Source organism: Canis lupus, chromosome 4 (genome assembly GCF_048164855.1).
Source record: "Canis lupus baileyi chromosome 4, mCanLup2.hap1, whole genome shotgun sequence".
NCBI lineage: Eukaryota > Metazoa > Chordata > Mammalia > Carnivora > Canidae > Canis > Canis lupus.
In genome coordinates, this window is record NC_132841.1 from 20,249,009 (window position 1) to 20,268,162 (window position 19,154).

At 39.2% G+C, this 19,154-nt stretch overlaps 1 protein-coding gene across 6 annotated transcripts in view; it reads right to left on the reverse strand.

Moving 5' to 3' along the window:
• The window catches only part of PBLD (phenazine biosynthesis like protein domain containing), a 44,475-nt gene that overhangs the window by 23,644 nt on the left and 1,677 nt on the right, over nt 1-19,154 (reverse strand). The window contains exon 2 of one of the 6 annotated variants that reach the window (XM_072823323.1): nt 9,270-9,431. The exons of the other annotated variants lie outside the window; for them this stretch is intronic. The gene's annotated coding sequence lies outside the window, so the exon portion shown is untranslated. The remainder of the gene's footprint in view (nt 1-9,269; nt 9,432-19,154) is intronic. 6 annotated transcript variants of the gene reach the window in all.

Below are 19,154 nucleotides of genomic sequence, written 5' to 3' on the forward strand. Positions count from 1 at the left end.
ACTATCCTTTTAAATAATGCATTTTTTCCAATTATAATAAATATCCCCATTATAAAAAACTTGGAAAATTAAAAAGCAACCCATAATCACAAAAATCAACAATAGCTTTTTTTAAGGCTTAACATAGTAAAGGAGTCTCATGCTTTAACTAATTTTGTATTATTTTATAAACCTATATACATAGACACTTTTTTGAGCTCATGATATACATTTGTTAAATAAAGTTTTTCATTATAAGGGAAATCTGTACTTCCCCTCCCTAGAGATAAATTATGTTAACATTCAGGGTGTTTCTTTTGCTTTTCTAGAAAGCATGGGCCTTCTCAGAGCAATGGAGGGATTCGTCACTCCCAAAGTTATAGAACTTTAAAAAATTTCAACAAATTAGGGATGCTTGTTTAAATTTAAAAGAAGAATAAGAAAAAAAAAATCCTAACATACATTTCCTGTTCTCAAGAGGATTAAGATAAACAACCTGCCAGCCCCAGCCCTATGGACAGCTCCCAGGCCTAGTTTTCTTTCTTTTCTTTCTTTCTTTCTTTTTTTTTTTTTTTAATATTTATTTAAAGTGCAGAGGGCACTGGAAGAAGGAGAGAGAAACTGAAGCAGACTCCACACTGAATGCAGAGCCTGCTCTGCCTGGGGCTTGATCCCACAAACCCCAGATCAAGACCTGAGCCAAAACTGCACCACCCTGGTGCCCCCCCCCCTTTTTTTTTTAATTATGCAAGTGTTTTGCTTAACTTTCTTGCCAAATGCCAGCTTTTTTTTTTTTTAATTGAGGTATACTGTACGGAACATGATAATAGTTTCAACTCAACATAATGATTTGATACTTGTGTATATTATAAAAAGATCATACTAAATCTAATTAAAACCTGTAACCATGCAGTTACAAAAAAGTTTTTTTCTCATAATGAGAATTGTTAAGATCTACTCTCAGCAATTTTCAAATGTGCGCTATCTATAGTTACTAACTATACTGTGCTGTACATTATATTCCCATGACATTTATTTTGTAACTGGAAGGTTATACCTTTTGACCCAGTTCAGTATCTTCAATAAGTCTGTACCTTTTTTTTTTTTGTAAGATTTTATCTATTCATGAGAGACACGCAGAGAGAGACAGAGACATAGGCAGAGGGAGAAGCAGGCTCCCTGTGGGGAGCCCGATGTGGGACTCAATCCCAGGACCCTGGGACCACGACCTGAGCCAAAGGCACATGCTCAACTGCTGCACCACCCAGGCATCCCAGTAAGCCTGTACCTTTCGACCTACAAGCAATAACATTATTAATATTTTAGATATATTTTTAATCAGAATTTTTACCTTAACAGAATAGCTTGAGTATTTTTGAGGGCACTAAATCCTTCAAAAACATCATTTTAATAGATTTACGATAGGCTTTTAGGTAGGCTATAAATTATTTAAGTATTTCCCCTTTGGTGAATATTTAAGTTATTTCTAATTTTTCACTTGTATAGATAATGTAGTGATGAAACTTGTTGAATATCATTTGCATTTCTGATTCTGTAATTATAACAGATTCCTAAAAGCAAAATCCCTAGGTCAAAGTATATAGACACCTTAACTCACACATATAAACTTACCTTCAGAAAGAGTATACCAAGTTAGACAGCATATGAAAGTGTTCCACCATTAGTAACATGATAGAATAAAACATATCTTGAGTTTTTATTTGTGTTTCTTGGATTATTCTAACCAGACTGTATAGAGCAGAAAGTCAGAACCTCTTTTTGTTTTTCCTGTGATGATCTCAGTTCCTAGAATAGTGCCTGGCACACAATATTTATTGAATTAATTAAGTAAATTTTTACACTGAGCATACACCAAAAGTGGACTTTGATATATTGCTGACAAATACTTAGGAGTTCTTAACACAGAATCATCTGCCAGCCAACATTTCTCTTTCAGGGGCATCATTGTTATTGTCAATTACAGTTCATTTATGAAATTACATGGAAATTTTATTATAGAATGTCTTTATTATTTTAGAAAACATAGAAAACAAATTAAAGTTCTGATAATGAAGCATAGTTTTCATCAATTTAATAGAATTAATGCAATTTTGGAAGTCATGTGTGTGCCCAAAGAAGCATATTTTTAACCTCATTGAACTTCAGCCTCATTAGTCCTAGCTGTCAGCTACATCTTCAGTTGGATGAAAAAATATGTATTGAAAAGATTTTTCTAATTTTTCCATAGTGATCATGAATTACATGTGAAAGTTTTTTTTTTTAAGATATTACTTATTCATGAGACACACACATACACAGAGGCAGACACAGGCAGAGAGAGAAGCAGGCTCTCTATGCAGGGAGCCTGACGTGACTCAATCCTGGGTCTCCAGGATCAGGCCCTGGGCTGAAGGCGGCGCTAAACCACAGAGCCACCTGGGCTGCCCACAAGTTTTTAAAATACAGTGTTTAAATCCTCTTCTGAACTAGTTTTTTTTTTTTTAATGATAGTCACAGAGAGAGAGAGAGAGAGAGAGAGAGGCAGAGACATAGGCAGAGGGAGAGGGAGAAGCAGGCTCCATGCACCGGGAGCCCAACGCGGGATCCGATCCCGGGTCTCCAGGATTGCACCCTGGGCCAAAGGCAGGCGCTAAACCGCTGCGCCACCCAGGGATCCCTTCTTAACTAGTTTAAAAGAGAGGATCCCTGGGTGGCTCACCGGTTTGGCGCCTGCCTTTCACCCGGGGCATGATCCCGCAGACCTCGGATGGAGCCCCACATCGGGCTGCCTGCGTGGAGCCTGCTTCTCCCTCTGCCTGTGTCTCTGCCTCTCTCTCTGTGTCTCTCACGAATACATAAATAAAATCTAAAAAAAAAAAAAAAATAGTTTAAAAGAATAAATTTTGTAACTAAGTTTTATGAGGTTTCTAAATTGCATTGGTTCTTAAATGGAAACAGTTTCTTTAAAGGGAAAAGATCTGGGGATCCCTGGGTGGCTCAGCGGTTTAGCACCTGCCTTTGGCCCAGGGCCTGATCCTGGAGTCCCGGGATAGAGTCCTGCGTCAGGCTCCTGGCATGGAGCCTGCTTCTCCCTCCTCTTGTGTCTCTGCCTCTCTCTCTCTCTCTCTCTATGTCTATCATAAATCAATCAATCTTAAAAAAAAAAATAAATAAAGGGAAAAGATTCTTAAAGGCTAATAGCCAGTATCATTTGCCTATTTAACACCACTTCCCTCAGTCCCACCCATCCTCTACCCATAACACACTAGTACTTTACTTTTCCTAAAAGAACTCTGATTTTGTTTGGAGAGGCAATATGCCCAGCCCCATCAAAGAATCATATATATGTATATGTACATATGAATGTATATGTATGTATAGAGACAGCCACCTTTTGTGTCCTCATGTGACAGAAAGGAGAGCAAGCTCTCTTCTTATAGGAGCACTAATCCCATCATGAGGGCCCCACCCTCATAACCTCATCTAAACCTAATTACATCCCAAAGGCTTCCATTTCCAAATACCATCACAGTCGGGGTTACAACCCTAACTTATGAATTGGGGGTAGGAGGGGTGGGGTTGGGTAGGGGACACAATTCAGTCCATAGCACCATTCCTGCAAACACCTTGATTTTAGCCCAGTGCAATCCATTTTGGACTTTTGAACACCAGAACTATAAAATAATAAATTTGTGTTGTTGTTAGCCACTAAACTTGTGGTAATTTGTTATAGCAGCAATAGGAAATTAATACAGTCTAATATCCTGTTCTACAAAATTCTAAGAATAACAATGGTCAATACTTACTGAGCATTTATTATGTGCTAGACATGGTTCTAAGAGCATTTAATTCTCAGAGCACTCCCATAAGATAAATACTATTATAATTCCCATCTCCCAGATAAATATATGGAGGCTCAAAAAGTTTAAGTATGATGGTATTTGGAGATATATATCACATCTTCCTTATCCATTCATCTATCAATGGGCACTTGGGCTGCTTTCATAATTTGGCTATTGTAAATAATGCTACAATAAACATTGAGGTACAGATATCCTTTCCAACTAGTGTTTTCTTATTCTTTAGGTAAGTATCCAGTAGTAGAATTACTGAAATATATATGGTAGTTCTTTTTTTATTTTTTGAGGAATCTTCATACTGTCTTTCACGGTGGCTGCACCAGTTTACATTCCCACCAAGGGTGCATGAGGGTTCCTTTTTCTCCACAACCTTGCCAAAACTTGTTTCTTGTGTTGTTGATTTTAGCCATTCTGACACATGTGAGGTGATATCTCATTGTGGTTTTGATTTGTACTTCCCTGATGATGAGTGATGTTGCACATTTTTTCATGTGTCTGTTGGCCATCTGTGTCTTCTTTGGAGAAATATTTGTTCATGTTTTCTGCTCACTCTTTAGCTGGATTATTTGGTTTTTTGGTATTGAGTTGTACAAGTTCTTTGTATGTTTTGGATACTAACCTTTTATTGGATATGTCATATGCAAATATCTTCTCCCATTCAGTAGATTGTCTTTTATTTCGTTTCCTTCACTGTACAGAAGCTTTTTATTTTGATGTAGTTCCAATAGTTTATTTTTGCTTCTATTTCCCTTGTTTCAGGAGATATACCTAGAAAAATGTTGCTATGACTAAGGTTAGAGAAATTACTGCCTGTGCTCTCTTCAAGGATTTTCACAGTGTTAGGTCTCACACTTAGGTCCTTAATCCATGTTGAGTTTATTTTTGTGTATGGTGTAAAAGAGTGATCCAGTTTCATTCTTTTGTATGTAGCTGTCTAGTTTTCCCAACACCATTTGTTAAAAAGACTGTTTTTTTCCTACACATATTCTTGCCTCCTTTGTCAAAGAATGATTATCATGTAATTGTGGCTTTATTTCTGGGCTCCCTTTTCTGTTTCATTAATCTTATGTGTCTATTTTTGTGCCAGTTATACATTTTGATTACTACAGCTTTGTAATATAACTTGAAATTGGGAATTGTGGTACCTCTAAATTTGTTCTTTTTCAAGATTGTTTTTTGTCTATTCAGGGTCTTTTGTGGTTCCATAAAAATTTTAGGATCATGGGACGCCTGGGTGGCTCAGTGGTTGAGCATCTGCCTTCGTCTGCAGTCCTGGGATTGAGTCCTGTATCGGGCTCCCTGTATGGAGTCTGTTTCTCCCTCTGCCTCTGTCTTTGCCTCTGTGCCTCTCATGAATAAATAAAATCTTTTTAAAAAATTAGGATCATTTGTTCTAGCTCAGTGAAAAATGCTGTTGGTATTTTGACAGGGATTGCATTAAATCTGTAGATTGTTTTGGGTACTACAGATATTTTAACAATATTAGTCCTTATAACCCATGAGCATGGAATATCTTTCCATTTGCTTGTGTGGTCTTCAATTTTTAAGCTTTATTTATTTTTTTGAGTGAGAGAAAGAGTACAAGTATGAGGAACAGAGAGAGAAGGAGAGAGAATCTCAAGCAGACTCTGCACTGAGCAGGGACCCCAATTTGGGGCTCGATCCCATGACCCCAAGATTAATACCTAAGCTGAAACCAAGAGACTGACGCTCAACTGACTGGACACCCAGGCGACCCAAGGAATTTTTGTTTGTTTAATCAATTGATACCCTGTTAGTACTCTATGGTGACAGATTATGCTTAAGGTAGAGCTCACAATAATTTATTTTTCAAAAATTACTTTATATTTCCATAGGGTGTGTAGGTGGCTTGGTCAGTTAAGCGTCTGCCTACTCAAAAAAAAAAGCGTCTGCCTTCAGCTCAGGTCATGATCTCAGGGTCCTGGGATTGAGCCCTGTGTTGGGTTCCCTGCTCTCTGAGGAGCCTGCTTCTCCCTCTCTCTCTCTGCTGCTCCCCCACCCCTGCTCCTGCTCTCTTTCAAATAAATGAATAAAATCTTTTAAAAAATTACTTTGTATTTCTTAAATACCAAGCACATTCTAGACTTCGGAGATAAAATGACAAGTCACTCCCTTTCAAATAATTCTCAACTAGTGGGAAAACCAACATAAAAATAATAAATATGAAAGTAATATATAGCTAAAATACTTAGGAAGACAGTAAGAGAACAATAACTCTGCCCAGGGGATAGTCAGAGGGAGCTCCAGAGCTGAAGTGACATTTGAGTTGGTCCAAGTACACAAAAAAAAGTGTTTGGCATTTCCAGAAGTTGGAAACAGGCATCTTAGGCACAGTGCATGGACTGTTGACAAGGTAAATTGGATATAGAAATAGAGAGGGGAGGAGGATAGGAGAGAGTAAAGATGAGGCTTTAAAGATCTCCTGGAGCCAATGTCTATAATTTGGTCTTCATCTCTGTAGATTCAGAAATCCAAAGTTCACTTCAACAGTGACTGTGTGTGAGGCTCCAATGCTAAGTACCCAGGAAGAGGAGAGAGCCTCATGAGTGAGTTACACCCCTCTATCCCAAGGTTCTAATTTTCATTTCTGAAGATGTCTTTCTTTTCCCTTCCCCCCCACCTTTAAAATTAATTTTTATTTCATTTCTTTTTTTTTAAAGATTTTATTTATTTATTCATGAGAGACACACACACACACACAGAGAGGCAGAGACACAGGCCAAGAGAGAAGCAGGCTCCACACAGGGAGACTGATGTGGGACTCGATCCCGAGACTCCAGGATCATACCATGGGCCAAAGGCAGGCACTAAAGCGCTGAGCCACCCAGGGATCCCTTGATTTCATTTCTGTAAGGAAAAAGCAGCATAACCTTCCATTAAAACAGTGAGAGAAAAATTGAGACAGGTAAAGTTTAAGCGGCTTGCTTTTCTTTAACTAGTAAGTGGGTCTGCACAAATTCTGGCATCCTGGTTAACCTAATGGCTGCTCCTGACGTGCAGGTATCAGGCAGGATGTTTTTCAAATGACCAAAATAATTTTTTTAAAAGATTTATTTATTTACTCATTCAGAGAGAGCGAGAGAGAGGCAGAGACACAGGCAGAGAGAGAAGCAGGCCCCATGCAGGAAGCCCGATGTGGGACTCGATCCCGGGTCTCCAGGATCACACCCCAGGCTGCAGGCGGCACTAAACCACTGCGCCACCGGGGCTGCCCTGACCAAAATAATTTAAAATTTTCTTAGTATTTATTTGAGAGACAGAACAAGCGAGTAGGAGTAGGGGCAGAGGAATGGAGGGAGAAGCATAGTCTCCACTGAGAAGGGAGCCCAATGTGGGACTTGATCCCAGGACCCTGGGATCATGACCTGAGCTGAAGGCAGATGCTTAACCAAGACTGAGCTACCCAGGCACCCTTCTTCTTTAGTTTTACTCACATTCCATTTGGGCCCCTAGAGTGGTTTTATATGCCCTTCAATAATGTTAAACCGTTACAGGATTTCTTCTCCTTTGGTGCCCACAGTTCTTGGTCATGCTTCAAAGAATGAAGAGGTAGACCAGAGAGAGATTGGTAGGCAGCAAAGCAAAGTTTATTGAGCAATTTGTTGAGCTATTTGGCACAGAGCTCCCAAAGAAGGAGGAGACCCAAGAGGGTTGCCACTGAAATTTCTAAGTCTAGAAGTTTCTATGGGCTTGCTGGCAGACTGTTTAATCTGATTAACCCTCCAAGAGCCTGTCACCCAATCAGGTTTTTGTCATCTATCTATCACATGGGAAAAGGCAGAGTGTTCCTTCCAGGATGGTGTAAAATTCTTTTAAGAGTGGTATCCTTTTAGGGAGGGGGGGGCCCCTTGTCTCTGCCTGCCTTTCTTCCAACTATCCTTCATTAGAACAAAGATGCTAGGGGAGGGGTGTGGGGAGATGAAGTGAAAATGTGATGGACAGGGGCAGCCCGGGTGGCTCAGCAGTTTAGCGCTGCCTTCAGCCCAGGGCCAGATCCTGGAGACCCGGGATCGAGTCCCATGTCGGGCTCCCTGCATGGAGCCTGCTTCTCCCTCTGCCTATGTCTCTGCCTCTCTCTCTCCCTCTGTGTGTCTGTCATGAATAAATAAATAAAATCTTTAAAAAAAAAAAAAAAGAAAGAAAAGAAAAAGAAAAGGTGATGGACATTAAGAAGAGCACATGATGGGGGCAGCCCAGCCCAGGTGGTTCAGTGGTTTCACGCAGCCTTCAGCCCGGGGCATGATCCTGGAGACCTGGGATTGGGTCCCACGTCGGGCTTCCTGCATGGAGCCTACTTCTCCCTCTGCCTATGTCTCTGCCTCTCTCTCTCTCTCTCTCTATCTCTGTGTCTCTCATGGATGAATGAATGGAATCTTAAAAAAAAAAAAAAAAGGAAAGCACATGATGTAATGAGCACTGTAATGAATCACTGACCTCCACCTCTGAAACAAATACATTATATGTTAATTGAATTTAAATAATAATAAAAACAAATATTAAAAAAGATATACTTTTATAGAACTTATTAAAGCTTTATGATTGTGTCCTTAAAATAAAGAAAACAAATAATGCTGTTTCAATAGAAATCAATCACCCCCAGAGGGTACAAGTTCATAAATCTAAATTTATGATTTCTCAACTATACTTGTATCTCTTTTTAAAACTTTTTAAAGTTAGGGGCACCTGGGTGGCTCAGTGGTTGAGCATCTGCCTTCGGCTCAGGTCATGATCCTGCAGTCTTGGGATCGAGTCCTACATCAGACTCCTCGCAGGGAGCCTGCTTCTCCCTCTGCCTATGTCTCTGTCTCTCTCTCCGTGTCTCTCATGAATAAATAAAATCTTTTAAAAATAAAAAATAAAATTTTTTATAGTTTTTAATCAATTTAGTATATGAATAGAATCTCCTTATAAACAATAAGATGGTACAGAAAAAAACAAAAATCCCATTTGACAATTCCCTGTCCCACTACCTTACCCAGAGCTCTATCACGTTTATTTCTGAGAAGAACAGATACTTTACTGAATTCTAATCTACCATGTAAATGTAGAGAAATCATAAGACTCCCTTGTTCAAATAGCTTAGTCATTAACCTGCTCATGGGTGTGCTTGGGAACACTAATACTTATTCGTCCTTCTATAATACTTAGTTTGTTTATGGGTCTCCTGTGGCTAGAGACAACAGAAAGTGGATTCATGTTATATCCTGTTTGCACAAAAGAACTTACTTAGTTTTTGCTTATAACTGCTGCCTCAAAATTACGCTATTCATTAGTAAATACTAGTTTAGTTTCTTGAAAATGTAAACACTTAAAAACAGAGTACTGGCATTCAATGTGTACATCAACACTGTCTACTTTACTAGCTGGTAGGAAGAAAATAACTATAAAAAAGAATTACATTTGGGGTACCTGGGTAGCTTAGTCAGTTAAGCATCTGCCTTTGGTTCAGGTCATGATCCCAGAGTCTTGGATCAAATTCCACATCAGGCTCCCTGGTCAATGGGGAACTTGCTTCTCTCTCTCCCTCTGCCTGCTGCTCCCCCTGCTTGTCCTCGCTCTCTCCCTCTCTCTCTGTGTCAAATAAATAGACAAAATCTTTTTTAAAAATACTATTTTAAGTAAAATTAGTTTTACATCAAAATTTGGAAGAAATAGCTTCGTGGCCTCTTGGCTAAGATCTAAGTGCAAAATTTGGAAGAAAAGGGACACCTGGGTGGTTCACTGTTTGAGGGAGTGTCTGCCTTTGGCTCAGGGTGTGATCCTGGGTCCCAAGATTGAGTCCCAAATTGGCTTCCCATGGGAAGCCTGTTTCTCCCTCTGCCTACCTCTCTGACTTTCTCTGTGTCTCTTATGAATAAATAAAATATTTAAAAATTTTTTTGGAATAAAATTTATGTTTAAATTAGTTTCATCTAGCTATGAAGAAATATATATGGTACTCTACTACTTTGTGTTTACTTTTATGCATTTTCCCAGACTCAATAGACCTCTGGAATACTGCCTTTGTTAAAATGTTAGCCTGGTTTTGTTAAAAGAATAGCCTGGTTTTGATTTCATCAACTATTTTTATTTTTTTTTTATTTTTATTTTTTTTATAATGGAACCATACTCTAGTTCCTTTTTTTTTTTTTTTTTTTTATTTATCCATGATAGTCATACAGAGAGAGAGAGAGAGAGAGAGAGGGAGGCAGAGACACAGGCAGAGGGAGAAGCAGGCTCCATGCACCGGGAGCCTGATGTGGGATTCGATCCCGGATCTCCAGGATCGCGCCCTGGGCCAAAGGCAGGCGCCAAACCGCTGCGCCACCCAGGGATCCCCATCAACTATTTTTATGTTCAAACACCCACTGTTTGAAATTTCTACATTTCTGTTGGTTTATTGGCTCTCATCATGACTATTTATTGACCAAATTTTTATTTCTATTGTTTTTAAAATTATTTTAGAGATAGAAACAGTATGAGAGGGGCAAAGAGCAGAAGAAAAGGGAGAGAAAAAATCTCAAGCAGACTCCCTGCTGAGCATGGAGCCCAACACAGTGCTCATTCTCACAACTCTGAGATCATGACCTGAGCCAAAACCAAGAGTACAATGTTTAACTGACTGAGCCACCCAGGTGCCCTATCAACCAATTTGTTTTAAATATTTTACTTATTTATTTGTGAGAGAGAGAAAACACGAAGAGGGGAGTATCAGAGGGAGAAGCAGACTCCCCACTGAGCAGGGAGCCCGATGTGGGGCTCGATCCTGGGATTCTAGGATCATGACCTGAATGAAGGCAAATGCTTAAACTGATTGAGCCACCCAGGTGCCCTCTATCAAATAATTTTTTAAAAAATACTTTGACTACTTGAAAATAAGACCCACATTCTTGGGGTGCCTGGGTGGTGCAGTCAGTTGAGCATCTGCCTTTGGCTCAAGTCGTGATCCTGGGGTCCTGAGATTGAGCCCTGCATGGGGCTCCCTGCTCAGCAGGGAGTCTGCTTCTCTCTCTCCCTCTCCCTCTGCCCCTGCTTGTGCACTTGCTCTCTCTCTGCCAAATAAATAAATAAAATCTTAAAAAAAAAGAGAGACCCACATTCTTGCCTCCAAAGAAGTTCAAGGAGTTAGAATGAACTACAGAAAATAGATTATAAACTGATGTTATGATTCTAAGTAATAAAAACATGATTCAGTACTTTGCAGTAGTAAAACTCTCACATATGCCAAAAATTGCTTTGGCTCTTTCTATTGTTCTATAAAGAAGCTATATTTGACGATCCAACTATATTACATATTTATTTTTTGAATTCTGAATTTATTTTTGAATTCTGAATTTATATTTTAGTTTCATAAGATTCATCAATCTCTTTATAAAGCACGGGTGAAATTTTGGTCTATCTTGGAATTAATGGGTAAAAGTGAGTCTACAGAGTCTTTAGAGAAAAATAGTCTCTCTATATACACATACTATCGGGGTTTAACTTTTAGCAATGGTGGGAAGTAGTGGGTTTTTAAATGTTATGGATTTTATTACAATCTCTTAAATAAGTAAACAAAATAATAACTCTTAAAACTGTGTAGCCTTCCTATTTATATATACCCTTCTGTTCTTTTTATGTACACTTACAAATGCATGCTTACATTCAATCCCAGGTTTTGGTACCAATCAAATAAATGCATGCTTTCAAGAAATATACATATATTCTTTATATATAGTCATATATATGATATATAGGTAATATGCAAATTCATATACAGACATAAAATATGTAGTTAACACAAAAGAAAGCAGTAATGGTGGAGCAGAGAAACAAAAAGACATATGAAGAAAATAAATAGGAAATGGCAGAATTAAACCCTACTTAATCAGTAGTTATATCAAATGTAAATGGAATATACTCTCTAATCAAAAGGCAGAGATCTAGGGATCTCTGGGTGGCTCAGCGGTTTAGCGCCACCTTCGGCCCAGGGTGTGATCCTGGAGTCCTGGGATCAAGTCCCACATCAGGCTCCCTGTATGGAGCCTGCTTCTCCCTCTGCCTGTGTCTCTGCCTCTCTCTTTGTGTCTCTCATGAATAAATAAATAAAATCTTAAAAAAAAAAAAAGGCAGGGATCAGCAAAATTGTTTTTAATGATCTAACTATGCATAATGGAGCTGAAGTGACCATACTAATATTAGACAAAACAGACATTAAAGACAAAAGTTGTTATTAGAGACAAAGCGAGACATTTTATAATGATAAAAGGATCAATTCATTAGGAATATATAATAATTATAAACATATATGCACCTAACAACAAAACCCCAAAACACCTGAAGCAAAAACTGGCAGAATTGGAGGAATAGATAACTTAGTAATAATAGTTGGAGATTTCAAGCCTACTTTCAGTAACAGAACAACTAGACTGAAGATCAGGAAAGAAGACTTTAATAAAACTATAAACCAACTAGACCTAACAGACATCTATACAGCATCTCCCAACAACAGTGAACAACACATTTTTCTCAAATACACATGGAACATTCTCCAAAATAGATTATATGTTAGATCATAAAACAAGTCTCTGTTTGGGATGCCTGGGTGGCTTAGTGGTTGGACCTCTGCCTTTGGCTCAGGTCATGATCCCAGGGTGCTCATATCATGACCCGTATCCCTGCTCAGTGAGAAGCCTGCTTCTTTCCCCCCTGTCCCTATCCCCCTGCTTGTGCTCTCTTGCTCTGCACTCTATCTCAAATAAATAAGTAAAATCTTTTTTTTTAAAAAAAGGTAATATTAGATTATAACTCAAAGTATAAAATTAATATCCAATAATCTGTACAGACATGAAAACAGGAAGGAAGGAAGGAAGGAAGGAAGGAAGGAAGGAAGGAAGGAAGGAAGGAAGGAAGGAAGGCTAAATTTCTTTTATAGAAAAATCCAAATAATTTATCTATCTACTCTCCCTTCCAGGAGATGAACTTATATGCCCCTGCCCCCTTGAGTGTGGGTTGCCTTCAGTGACTTGTTTCCAAAGAGTAGAACATAGGAAGAGAATTTTAAAAAGTAACAGTGAAACTTGTTAATCTGGCAGAAACCTGGCAAATACTTCAGCCAGGTGGTCAAAGCTAAGGTGATCTGTGATAAGTCATGTTGATAATATGTACTCTCGACACTGTAAGGATAATGGCACTTTACCTCTGTGATCATCTTCCCAAGAACCCATAACCCCTGTATAATCATGAGAAAAACATCAGAAAAATCCCAGTTGAAAGATACTCTACAGGGACACCTGGGTGGTTCAGTGGTTGAGTGTCTGCCTTCAGCTCAGGGTGTGATCCTGGGGTCCTGGGAGCAAGTCCCTCATCAGGCTCTCCTCGAGGAGCCTGCTTCTCCCTATGCCTATGTCTCTACCTTTCTTTCTTTCTTTCTTTCTTTTTTTTTTTTTTAATGTCTCTGCCTTTCTCTGCGTCTCTCATGAATAAATAAAATCTTAAAAAAAAAAAAAGACAAAAAAAGAAAAAGATATTCTACAAAATACATGACCAGCAGATAGTAAGGAGACATAATGACTAATATAAGGTAGTATCCTGGATAGGATCCTGGGAAAAAGGACATTAATTTATTTATTTTTATTTATTTATCTTTATTTATTTTTTTATTCTCCAACTTTTAGCTCAGGAGTTATCTCCTTCAGAAATCTTTCTCTGAAAAAAAAAAAAAAAAAGAAAGAAAGAAACAAAAGAAATCTTTCTCTGAAGCCCCAGGTTGTGTTGTTTTTACTCTATGCTCCTCAATCATTCTATGCTTATCTTATTTGAATACTTGCTATAGTTAATATTTTTATTTAATGGAATGTACCTATATGCTTCTGAAATGCAAGGACAGCTTCACTTTATGTACTTTATCTTTTGTGGACTAAAACATATATACTGACCTACCAAGAATTCAGTAATGCCCTCAATTTCTATTTTATTTACAGCAACTGTATCTGCCAATATTAGAAAAGTAGCAGTACCTTATATGTAACATATTCTGTCCAGAGGTGACACTTGGTATTCATAGGAGTTCACAGATTACTCTGAAATAATTTGCTGCCTCCCAACACAGTGCTTAGGACACCATACTTAATTTAAAAATTCTATTAAATTCACTGTTGAGGAGGATCCCTGGGTGGCTCAGCAGTTTAGCACCTGCCTTGGCCGAGGGCATGATCCTGGAGCCCCAGGATCGAGTCCCGCGTCAGGCTCCCGGCATGGAGCCTGCTTCTCCCTCCTCTTGTGTCTCTGCCTCTCTCTCTCTCTATGTCTATCATAAATAAATGAAAAAAATAAATCTTTAAAAATAAATAAATAAGGGGATCCCTGGGTGGCTCAGCGGTTTAGCACCTGCCTCTGGCCCAGGGTGTGATCTTGGAGTCCCAGGATCGAGTCCCACATTGGGCTCCCTGCATGGAGCCTGCTTCTCCCTCTGCCTGTGTCTCTGCCTGTCTCTCTGTATGTCTCTCATGAATAAATAAATAAAATCTCTTTTAAATAAATAAATACATAAATTAATTAATTAATTCACTGTTGAGGGCAGCCTGGGTGGCTCAGTGGTTTAGCCCCGCCTTCAGCCCAGGGCATGATCCTGGAGACCTGGGATCGAGTCCCACGTTGGGCTCCCTGCTTCCCCCTCTGCCTATGTCTCTACCTCTGTCTCTGTTTCTCATGAATAAATAAAATCTTTTTAAAAAATTCACTGCTGAAATGAATTTATCAAGAATGAGCCATATTTACTAACAATGACATAACAAACACATGAAAGAGGATGGGACTAGCATTATTTCAACTACTAATCTCTATCCTATATAACAATCTAACCACTTATTTTAGAGATTATGAAACTGAGGTTCAGAAAAGCTAAATGCCTCAGAATCAAGCAGCTAATAGTGAAGTGCTGAAGCTGGGATTGGAACCAAGGCCTGTCTGGCTCCTTGATTATAAAAATAATTCTAAGTTTTGCCATTGATTTTCCTTGTAAACTCTAAAGCATTAATTTATATCTTGGTTCTTCTATTTCTTGGTCTATTTCTTGGTCCAAAGTAATAACTTTGCTAGATTGTACTGCAAATTAGTTACTTATGGGGGTGTCTGGGTGGCTCAGACAGCTAAGCATCTGACTTTTGATCTCAGCTCAGGTTTCCATTTCAGGGTCATGAGTTCAAGCCCCGTATTAGGCTCTACACTAGGCATGAAGCCTACTTAAAAAAAAAAAAAAAAAGAATTAGTTCCTTAAAGTGCTCTACCAATATTGTTTGTACACTGAGACACAGGTGTATATATATATAATTAAAACTATATTTTCATCTGCCACTCAGAAATTTAAAATCAACAGGAAACAGTCTGTTGCTCTATTATCTGTGCTATTTCTAGTTATTAATATGCTTATGACACATTAAAAGCTGTACAATAATTTGATTTAAATTCCTAAGTAGCGGGGATCCCTGGGTGGCTCAGCGGTTTAGCACCTGCCTTTGGCCCAGGGTGTGATCCTGGAGTTCCAGGATCGAGCCCCACATCGGGCTCCCTGCATGGAGCCTGCTTCTCCCTCTGCCTGTATCTCTGTCTCTCTGTTTCTGTGTCTCTCATGAATAAATAAAACCTTTAAAAAATAAATTCCTAAGCAGCTATCTTTTGTAGCTGTTGTCCCCGTTCTTCACAACAATCCACCAGAATAGAAAGAATGTCCAATACTTCTAATTATTTTCAGGGCACCTGGGTGGCTCAGTGGTTGAGCATCTGCCTTTGGCTCAGGTCATGATCTTGGGTCCTGGGATGGAGTTCCATATCAGGCTCCCCACAGGGAGCCTGTTTCTGTCTTTGCCTCTCTCTCTGTGCGTCCCTCATGAATAAATAAATAAAATCTTTTTTAAAAAAAACTTCTTGGGGGATCCCTGGGTGGTGCAGCGGTTTAGCGCCTGCCTTTAGCCCAGGGCGCGATCCTGGAGACCCGGGATCGAATCCCACGTCAGGCTCCCGGTGCATGGGGCCTGCTTCTCCCTCTGCCTATGTCTCTGCCTCTCTCTCTCTCTCTCTCTCTCTCTGTGTGACTATCATAAATAAAAATAAAATAAAATAAAAATAAAAAATAAAAAAAACTTCTTGGGACGCCTGGGTGGCTCCAGTGGTTGAGTGTCTGTCTTCGGCTCAGGGCGTGATACTGGACTCCCGGGATTGAGTCCCACATGGGGCTCCCTGTAAGGAGCCTGCTTCTCACTTTGCCTATGTCTCTGCCTGTCTTTCTCTGTGTCACATGAATAAATAAATATTTTTAAAAATCTTTTAAATACTTCTCATTATTTTCAAAAATTAGAGAGTGTGTTGGGTGCTTTCTTCCTTTTAAGTTCCCATCTGTTTACTTAGTATGTAATAATTAAAATTAGAAGAAACTTTTTGGTTTCCCTAGTCCCTGAATGAACACTTAGGTGGCTGAAAGAAATAAAGTATCAAGAATGTTAACTGTGTAGGGGCACCTGAGTGGCTCAGTTAAGCATCTGCCTTAGGTTGAGGTCATAAGATTGAGCCCCACATGGGGATCAATCTCCATGGCAGGTTCTCTGCCCAGCAGAGTTTGCTTCTCCCTCTTCTTCTGCCTGCCACTGCCCGTGCTTGTGTTCTCTCTTCCTCTCTGTCAAATAAATAAAATCTTTTAAAAAAAGAATGTAAACTATGTAATTAAGCCTGTTTTGAGAAATAATTTTGAGTCATGACAAGACCAGTGCTTTCTAAAGACAGATAAATACAAACAAGCATTTCACAAAACCTTAGTAAGACAGATTTAGTGTTAAAAAATAATTAAATAGTTGTTACCTTTTTTTAGCTTATTTGCTTTCCATATAGGCAATAAAATTATGGTAACCCAGTTTTTATGTTATTTTAGAATGCCAGTGGGGTAATGCAAACAACTATTTTAACTAATTTTTAGTGAATGTGCTTCTCTCTCCCAGGAGAGTGCATTTTCTTTTAATTTCTCTTTCTCTTTCTCTGGGCTCTGCATGGAATTTTCCTCTCCTCTTCATCCTGATGGTGTAATACATGATCACATGTTCGTTGTCTTGTTTTTCTCTTGGTGGTGTACTTCCATTTCCTTCTCCTTTTTCATCTTTTCTCTCATTATGGCCTCTAAGAAGATCCTCTCCAGGGTCCCTCTGATCTCTATGCTAATAGGAAAGCACTGAAGCACTGAAATGACCAAAAGGAAGACAAAGAGAAAACAAAATCCCGAAAGCAGCTGGGAGCCCTTAGTTCTAACCATCGCTATGGAAACAATTCCACAGAGATCAATCTGGAAACAATTCTGTAGGGGATCACTGGAGCAGTGGTGAACCAATCTCACCAAGACTTACAGAATTCAATTTGCAAATGGGAATACTTGATAGACCTTTTTTTTTTTTTTTTTTTGAGAAAAGTAGTAAAGTAGGAAGCCAAAGAAAAATTAGATTTGTCCCTGGGGTGCCTGGTTGGCTGGCTCAGTCAATAGAACATGAGACTCTTGATCTCTGAGGTGTGGGTTCAAGCCCCACATTGGGTGTAGAGATTACTTTAAGTAAATAAATAAAAACAAAATTATTTTTAAAAATTAGGTTTGTGGGATCCCTGGGTGGCGCAGCGGTTTAGCGCCTGCCTTTGGCCCAGGGCGCGATCCTGGAGACCCGGGATCGAATCCCACGTCAGGCTCCCGGTGCATGGAGCCTGCTTCTCCCTCTGCCTCTCTCTCTCTCTCTCTCTCTGACTATCAAAAAAAAAATTTTTTTTAATTAGGTTTGCCCCAAAATTAGTGCATATTTTTTTTTAATTCAAAGTTTCCTACTTGCTGTAATAATAAAAAACTAAAAGGAATGCATGTCCTAATTTCAAGTTCTTCCTAAGCATTCACTGTGGCAAACAACAGAGTGCCTGATATAAGGGAATTGTGGCTATAACACAAAGAAAATTCGAAGTTCAGGGGTGAAAAGTCATTAGAATGATTTTAGGATTGTGGCCCATAACCATACAAATTAGTATGTGGAAAGAATGCCAAACTCAATCAGGCACTAAATATATTGTTTGAATTCAGGCAAGGGATGAAAGGGATTACAGAATTCCATCTACCAAATCAGGCTGAAAGTGATAGAACTTGAACCCAGGGAAGAACTCTATCTTAAGTGTGGAAGTTTGGAATCTTACTAATATAGCAATTTTTTTTTTAATTGGAGGAGGGGCTCAAGGTGTCAGTGACATCAGGACATCAAGTTTCAGGCCCTTTCAAAAGTCTCCAGCCAATGAACCATTAACTGCAGGTCTCCTGAGTTGGTAATGTTTGTTAGGGGAAGTAACTTCAATTTGCCTAAAATGCTTGTTCCCTTAAAGCATAGTTAAGTTATATGCAACCCAAAGAAGGTCCTGAGTGCTTTAAGATCTTAGCCCCTGGAGTAAGAACCATCTAGATTCAAATCCTAGCTTCTGTCACTAAGTGTGTGACCCTTTTTTGTTTTTTTTTAAAATATATATATACATATCTTTTTTTTAAATGTATTTATTTATTTATTTATGATAGTCACACACAGAGAGAGAGAGGCAGAGACATAGGCAGAGGGAGAAGCAGGCTCCATGCACCGGGAGCCCGACGTGGGATTAGATCCCAGGTCTCCAGGATCGTGCCCTGGGCCAAAGGCAGGCGCTAAACCGCTGCGCCACCCAGAGATCCCCAAGTGTGTGACCTTGAGCAACTTTCTGTACTTCTCAAACTCAGGCAACTCATCTGTAAAATGGGAGCAATAATTATGCTCCTTTAGGATCTTAAGGATTCAGTGGATTGAGCACAGCACTAGCTTAAGCAAGCTCTTAATAAATGTGAACCACAATGTTTCATTATGGTTTTGTAACAAAATGTTACATTTTGTTTTTCTGTGTCTTGTAATGATGACCACACTGTCCCATCCCCCTTTCTCTAAGAGGTTGAGGGAGCCGGCTCAAGAAAAGCAATAGGGCACTATGACCTAGACAATTCTTACTGTCCCACACTTGTGTAAAGCAGGTTTGAGGGTGAATTAAACCATGACATGGAAATTTCCATTTTATGCAGGTAACTGATCTCCTGTCTCCACCCTACACATGAGATCTCATGGGGTAAAACATTATTCAAGCTTCTCCACTGCTAACGTCCCTTTACCCACCTTATCCCACCTCAAGGGCTTCCCAGTCTCTGTAATAGGTCTTTGGCTGGAAACGAAAGGTTTGCATCCTACTTTCGTCCACATTTCCAACCTACAGAAACATCCCTGTGTTCAAATTCATTTTCTTTCCTCCCTTGCA